This window comes from Indicator indicator, chromosome 32 (assembly GCF_027791375.1).
Source record: "Indicator indicator isolate 239-I01 chromosome 32, UM_Iind_1.1, whole genome shotgun sequence".
Lineage (NCBI taxonomy): Eukaryota > Metazoa > Chordata > Aves > Piciformes > Indicatoridae > Indicator > Indicator indicator.
In genome coordinates, this window is record NC_072041.1 from 6,815,699 (window position 1) to 6,824,102 (window position 8,404).

Consider the following 8,404-nt stretch of genomic DNA (forward strand, 5'->3'; position numbering starts at 1 on the left):
TTCCCACCTCTGAGCAAGTCCAAGTTCAGTGTTCAGTTGCTTGATTTTCCACCTTGCCCAACTGCTCCCTGCTCCCAGGCACTCCAGTCCCCTCCATCCCTCCATCCCTCACTTCCCCAGCAACTCAGGTCATGCAAAATCCTTCTCCTGTTCAGTTCATGCCTGCAGGGGCAGTTTCTGTCAGGGAGGGCTGTACACAACTCTTAGAACATGGCCCTGAGCTTCTCATCCAAACACTTTTTAAATACCTCCTGGGATGGTGACTCCACCATTGCCCTGGGCAGCCTGTTCCAGTGCCTGGTGACCCTTTTGATGAGGAAAATTTTCCAAACATCCATCCTAAAGCTCCCCTGGTGCAACTGGAGGCCATTCCCCATGTCCTATAGGAGAAGGGGCTGCTTCCCACCTGGCTCCAAGCTCCTTTCAGGCTCTGAATTATAAGCAGAGAGAAAGGGATCAGCTATTAGAGGACTTTTCAACTCTCAAAGGCAAGTTCCTGTGCTCCACCTGGGAGTGTCTGGGTGAAATCAAGTGAGCTGTGACACACATGGATTTGTATCAGATGATCTAACTTGCTGGCCACAAATTCTCTTGAATTTCCAAGGCCCTAAAGGTTGGTTGCATGGTTCCTGCTCTCTTTCCTGTGGCTGAATCTGGTGTGAATGAACTGCAGAAAGGTTCAGCTAAAGGGCCCTGGGTGAAACACTCCTTGAAGATGCCCCTGGGTTGGTTCTTGGGTAGAAGACAACCTCTTTCCATGCTGATCATCACTGCTTTGTTCTTCCAGCTCCTCCCTTCTGTTTTCCTTAAGTTTCTTTGAGGGAATGGCTGATGGTGTGTGCTGCCCTCACTCTTTTTCTGGGCACAGGGCCCAGTTTTTGTTTAATTCCCTCTGAAGATGAGCTGGGTTTGTAGATACACTGCCAGGCATTGGGGTATTTCATGTGCCAATAAATGCATCTCTCACAGAATCACAGAATAGGTTGGGTTGGAAGGGACCTTGAAGCTCATCCAGTTCCAACCCCCTGCCATGGGCAGGGACACCTCCCACAGCCCAGGTTGCTCAAGGCCTCATCCAGCCTGGCCTTGAACACATCCAGGGAGAGGGCAATACATCCAGGGAGGGGGCAATACCTCCAGGGCAAGGGCAATACCTCCAGGGAGGGGGCATCCATCTCTGGACAATGGGTGGAAGCCTGGGGCTGGCATTCCAGGGGTGTTTGTAGGCTGGGACTGGAGGTGCCCTGGAAGTTCTGGATGGAAGTCCACAAAGTCCTGCTGCCTGCAGCATGTCAGACAGAAGAGAGAGAGCAAATGTGTTGAGTTCTTTTAAGGCCTGAGAAACAATTCCCTTCAATCACTGGGAGCATCCTGGTAGGGGACACACTGGTGGGAGGCTCTGGTTGACTATCTGCTAAGCTGTGGATTTTATATCCATATTAGGTAGAAACAGAGGTGGGCTGGCAGATAGAGAGAAGGTCATGGTGACTCTTGAGCACAGGATGAGCCTGCACTTATCTGCCTGAGGCTTTGGTGTTAACTCTTGTCATCCAGGGGAGCAGCCACCCAGGCAAGCCCTGCTACCAAAATTAAAAGCAGAACGATGAAGGATTGGTCCAGGGGGCATGAAGGTTGCTGAGAGGTCTTGAGCACAAGTCCTGTGAAGAGCAGCTGAAGGAGCTGAGGTTGTTCAGCTTGGAGAAAAGGAGGCTGAGGGGAGACCTCATGGTTTTCTACAACTCCCTGAAAGGAGGTTTGAGCCAGGGATGGGTTTGGTCTCTTCTCCCAAGGAACAAGGGATAGGACAAGAGAAAATGGCCTCAAGGGCAGCTTCAAGTTGTTCATGAGTTGTTCATTTCTTCCCTGCAAGGGTTGTCTAGGCCTGGAACAGGATGCCCATGGAAGTGGCTGAGTCACCATCCCTGGAGGGATTTAAAAGCCATGTAGGTGTGGTGCTGAGGGACATGGCTTAGCAGTGGACTTGGTAGTGGTGGGTTAATGATTGCAGCTGACAAACTTACAGGGCTTTTCCAGCCTAAATAATTCTATGGTTCCGTCTTGCCCTTGTCTCAAAGATTCACCTTGCCCTTGTCTCAAAGACTCACCTTGCCCTTGTCTCAAAGATTCACCTTGCCCTTGTTTCAAACACTCACCTTGCCCTTGTCTCAAAGACTCACCTTGCCCTTGTCTCAAAGACTCACCTTGCCCTTGTCTCAAACACTCACCTTGCCCTTGTCTCAAAGACTCACCTTGCCCTTGTTTCAAACACTCACCTTGCCCTTGTCTCAAACACTCACCTTGCCCTTGTCTCAAAGACTCACCTTGCCCTTGTCTCAAAGACTCACCTTGCCCTTGTCTCAAACACTCACCTTGCCCTTGTCTCAAACACTCACCTTGCCCTTGTCTCAAAGACTCACCTTGCCCTTGTTTCAAACACTCACCTTGCCCTTGTCTCAAACACTCACCTTGCCCTTGTCTCAAACACTCACCTTGCCCTTGTTTCAAACACTCACCTTGCCCTTGTCTCAAACACTCACCTTGCCCTTGTCTCAAAGACTCACCTTGCCCTTGTTTCAAACACTCACCTTGCCCTTGTCTCAAACACTCACCTTGCCCTTGTCTCAAACACTCACCTTGCCCTTGTCTCAAACACTCACCTTGCCCTTGTCTCAAACACTCACCTTGCCCTTGTCTCAAACACTCACCTTGCCCTTGTCTCAAACACTCACCTTGCCCTTGTTTCAAACACTCACCTTGCCCTTGTCTCAAACACTCACCTTGCCCTTGTCTCAAACACTCACCTTGCCCTTGTTTCAAACACTCACCTTGCCCTTGTCTCAAACACTCACCTTGCCCTTGTCTCAAACACTCACCTTGCCCTTGTTTCAAACACTCACCTTGCCCTTGTTTCAAACACTCACCTTGCCCTTGTCTCAAAGACTCACCTTGCCCTTGTTTCAAACACTCACCTTGCCCTTGTCTCAAACACTCACCTTGCCCTTGTTTCAAACACTCACCTTGCCCTTGTCTCAAACACTCACCTTGCCCTTGTCTCAAACACTCACCTTGCCCTTGTTTCAAACACTCACCTTGCCCTTGTTTCAAACACTCACCTTGCCCTTGTCTCAAAGACTCACCTTGCCCTTGTTTCAAACACTCACCTTGCCCTTGTCTCAAAGACTCACCTTGCCCTTGTTTCAAACACTCACCTTGCCCTTGTCTCAAAGACTCACCTTGCCCTTGTTTCAAACACTCACCTTGCCCTTGTCTCAAACACTCACCTTGCCCTTGTTTCAAACACTCACCTTGCCCTTGTTCTTCCAGCAAGGAGCAGAAGCCAAAGCATTTTGCAGCCTTGTGGAGCGTGATTGAATCCAGCACAGACAGGCAGTGAGCTGTTGGGTCCCAGAACTGGCTGCCTGTACAGAGCCAGATTTTACCTGGCAATGAAGTAGGTCTTAAAGCCATGGAGCAAGTGGGAGAGGGCATCACCACTTCCATTTTACAGGGGAGAAAACTGTGCTGTCACAGCTGGAGTCCTGAATCCTCGGGAAACACATGGCTCATGGGATTAGTAATGATTTTGGGTTAAGCTGTTAGTCACTGCTAACAACTTCAAGTGCAACAAGGAAGTTGGGGAGGAAGAATACCCTTGAAAAGTTCTTAACCCACCCACCTCCCCCCCCCCCCCCCCCACTACTCTTCCACACAACAGAGATTTATGAACTGCATTTGAACTGATAAGGACATGACCTTTTCCAGGGAGGGCCACACACTCCTAACCCTGAGCTTGGAGTCTTTACAAGCACTACCAGGAAAGCCTGGAGATGAAGAGTGATTTATTAGCCACCAACAACTTTCTCAGCATCTTTATAAGCTCCAGGAGGTTGGTATCCACCACCACGAGGAACATCCAGCCCTTAATAGCTAGTGGTGCTGTACAGCTAAGTGCTGACAGCCAGAAGTCACAAGAGGAACAGTGATCCACAGCTGAATTTCCATAAACTGTGTTCCCATTTAGCTGCAGCCTCACTGAAGCCTTTCACTGTGGGTGGGCTATAGGCTGGACTCTCATGAGCAGTTAAGACTGCATTGCATACAGCTGCCTACAGGAGCTGCTCTGCCAAAATCTGCACCAGTCCCATTTACAAAGGCAGCGAGGAGGAAAAAGTTTGCTTCTCACTGTTGGGATGTGTGTAGGGGGAAAGCAACAGACCCCAGGCAGCTCAGAGCAAAAGGAAGGCTCAGCAGTGGCTCAGCAACTCGAAATGCTGCTTTGAAATGGGGGTGTGCCTGGTGGGGCACTGCTCAGGTGTTCCCCAGCTCTGCCACCACCCTCTCCCTTTTGCAGCATGAGAGCTGGACCTTGTAGATCCTTGAAACTCCCACAGCCCACACAGCCCCTTTCATAGAGTCATTAAGGTTGGAAAAGACCTTTGAGACCATTGAGTCCAACTCATGCACCCACTGCTTGCATTTGCAAACAAGCAGCTGGGGGATTTCTTTTGCATTGCTCCAAGAACTCAGAGGGAACCCCAACAATTGTGTCTGGGGAAGCAATTCCTTCTGCTTTAGAGAATTCTCAGTGTGAGCCCCCCAGAAAAGCTGAGTGACAGCATCACTGCTGTGTTTTCACAACTGGAGTGACACTGCCTGCTTGACATCCTCCCTCCATCTTGCTGTGTTGCCTAAGCTCATACTGAAGGTAGATCTGCTAAGGCAGGGACTGTCTTCTGGCACTTCTCTTAGGTTAGACCTAACTCAGTGCAGTCCTGTTCCAGGAGGTGCAAAGAGCTGGTAACACACTGGAATATTTTCTCTCCTTAGCAGACTCAGATTTACACCAAGGTCAGTCCTGAGGATCTCAGCTGGTTCACTCTTATCAGTGGTTCCCTCCTGGACAACAAACCAAGAGTCCTAACTTAACAGAGCTTTGCCATGAAGAACTGGGGACGATCTGAGGACAGCAAATGGTTGCAGAACACAGCTTTGTACATCCATAGAATGGGTTGGGTTGGAAGGGACCTTGAAGATCATCCAGTTCCAACCCCCTGCCACAGGCAGGGACACCTCCCACCAGCCCAGCTTGCTCAAGGCCTCATCCAACCTGGCCTTGAACACCTCCAGGGAGGGAGCACCTACAAGCTCCCTGGGCAACCTGTTCCAGTGTCTCCCCACCCTCACTGGAAAGAATTTCTTCCTCATCTCCAGTCTCAATCTCCCCTCTTCCAGTTTCAATCCATTCCCCTCTCTTCCTATCACCTACCAAGCCCTTATCAGAAGTCCCTCTCCAGCTCTCCTGTAGCCCCTTCAGGTACTGCAAGGCTGCTGGAAGTTTCCCTGGAGCCTTCTCTTCTCCAGCTGAACAGCCTCAGCTCTCTCATCCTTCTGGAGTCTCCCAGACTATGAACTGAGCAGCCTTCCCTGAGACTCCACCACCTGTAGAGTGAAAAAAAGCAGTCAGAAATGCTCAGCTGATGGAGTCAGTGGCTGAAGACTCAAAGTCCCAGCTGCATACAACCTTCCCTCCAAGACTCACCGCTGACCTTGCCTTACAGCTTCTCCCATCTTTGCAATGGGAACTGCAAACCTTTCCACTTCCCTCAATCCCATCTGTTTAGCTTGTAAAGTCTCCAGGGCAGAGACTGGTTTTTATTTGTGTGTACAGCACCACATACAGCAAGGTCCTGCTCTTGGCTGAGGCCCCTCGGCGTGAGTGGAGCACAAAGAAATGACAGCGCCATGAGCAAACACGAGCAGCTCAGATCAACAACAGAAAAGCAGCTAGAGAGGGTTTCATTCCTGCAGCCTCTGCTTTTCTGTCACTTGAATAATCACCTCAAAGCTTCAGCAGACATCTAATCAAGCTGTTAAAAGAGTCAGATTTGCAGCCAGGCAAGCACTTAGGGAGTTGTGAGAGGTTCAAACCCAGTTCTGTTCAGCAAACAGCTGCTTCTTGCTTCTCCTAGAGTCATAGAGTCACAGAATGGGTTGGGTTGGAAGGGACCTTAAAGATCATCCAGTTCCACCCCCCCTGGTATGGGCAGGGACACCTTCCACCAGCCCAGCTTGCTCAAGGCCTCATCCAGCCTGGCCTTGAACACCTCCAGATGGGGGGCAGCCGCAGCCTCCCTGGGCAACCTGTTCCAGTGTCTCCCCACCCTCACTGGAAAGAATTTTTTCCTAACCTCCAGTCCCAATTCTCTCCACTTCCAGCTTCAATCCATTCCTCCTCATCCTATCACAACAAGCCCTTGTCAAAAGTCCCTTCCCAACTCCCCTGCAGGTTCCCTTCAGTTATGGAAGGCAGCTCTAAAGTCTCCCTGGAGCCTTCTCTTGTCCAGGCTGAACAGCCCCAACTCTCTCAGCCTGTCCACACAGGGGAGGTTCTCCAAGCCCTCTGGTCATCTTGGTGGCTTCCTCTGGACCAGCAGCTCCATGTCCCTCTGATGCTGGGAGGCACCAGACAGTGGTATGCTTTCTTTACTGGCTGTGATCTCACTTTTTTTTTTGCTACTAAACTTGGATGGGCTGAAAACTTCTCTCCTAAGAAGGTCTGACAAAGTTTTGGGTAGGGACACCTGATTTTTAGGCCTATCTTGGTTGCACTTTTTGGTACTGCTCCAAATCACGCCACAGTTAAGACGGAGCAATGATTCCAGCAGGCTTAAGAAAGGAGGAAAAATGTGATAGTTTCCAGATGAGTGCATTCTACTCAATTTAACATGCCTTTTGGTACTTAGAATTTCCACTTCCCCCCCCCCTTCCATTTATGTAATTAGAAATCAAGCAGCAGGAAACTGTTCCTAGTCCAACCTCAGTTGGGAACAAGATGGTCTCATTCCCATAGAGGGAACCAGGAGCCCTGTCCTCAGGAGATGTTTTGCACTGCATACATGGACAGCATCAAAAGGAAGGTTTGAATAGCACAACTTTAATTAAGCCAAAAAACCCCAAATACAGGCCATGATGTGCTGGTTCTATGTGCAGAGGTGTAGCTCTTAACACAAACAACAAGCAAGGCAGCTGTGAAAAACAAACATTAAGTTCTTCTCCCCCCATTTCAACAGCAATGACAATGTTCAGTTCCACTTCTTCAACTCTGCAGTCTTTCCACTCTCACCCACCCCAGTGGATTTCAGATTAATCAGCAAGATCATTTGTTCTGCTTGTTCTCACTCTGGCAGTAAAGGACACGTTGAGAATTGATGTCAGCAGTGGTACCTCTGAGTTCCAGGTCCAGAAGAATCACTTTAGCACAGGTCACAGCAGATCACATGGAGAATTAACCCTAGGAAGTCGTATCTGAGCTAAGGCAGGACAAATCCTTACCAAGAGTGGAAGCCCAAGTGACAACAGCACTAAGTGAAGGCTCTGTCTGCATGCTGGCAGCTGCTCCAGGCAGTGCTTTTGGCTCTCCTGTTTCTTACCCAGCTTGGTGCTCTCCTCTCCAGCTGAACCCACTGGCTCACCAGACTGCTAGCAATCGCAGCACACCCACAGAGAACTCAATAAAAGCCCTTTCCAAACCACAGAAGAGCTGAGGCTCCAAAGTACATAGCTCAAATTAAAAATTGGGGCCAGATAAAATGATTCAAAATTGGGAAGAAAGCAAAGAGATCCTGTTTCCAATAAGCTGTTTTGACCTGACTGATGAACACAGGCCGGCGAGGGAGGAGGTGGAAAAACAAGGACATGCTCAAGCAATGGTCCTGGCTGGTATCATGCTTTGACAGCCTCTAAGGCTGCTCTGGCATTGAAGCTATTTTATTTCACAAGTCCATTGCTCTAGGCAAGCTCTTCAGCTTCTGTTGACTCTGGGCACAGCTCAACAGGTTTCTTCAGTGTGTGATACCCAGGAGGATGGGAGGGGGAAGGAGGGTGCAGGGCTGCTGTAGCACCCAGGCCCAATCTCAGAGCTGTTGCTCACAAAGCAGTTTCTCAAGCTCTCTGAACTCTGAAGGCTGCCCCTCAGCCCATCCCTTTCCTTTGTTGGCACGGTTTGAAAAAACAAATATTGCACAACTTGTTTTCCATTGTGTTTTCCTTGCTGGGGAGGAATTCTTTTGTCCCTCTTCCATCTGCCAGCGCTCCCCATGCAGCAGAGAAGGCTTTCAGTCAGTTCCAAATCAATCTAGAGCACTCCCTTTCTGTCTCAGGAGATGTGCATTTACATCTCATGCTGTATGGACAGCATGCAGCCAGCATGGGACAGAGAAAAAAGGGCCCCTGAGAGCCAGCTCCCTAGCTAGAAAATTGTGCTGAGTAAAGAAGTGGTGAAGACAACCCCTTGAGTCAGGAGAAGAGCAGCAGACAACATGCCAACAAGTGACTGCATGGAGAGGGGCAAATGCAAGCATGGGACAGAGGAAAAAGGGCCCTTGAGAACCAGCTCCCTAGCTAG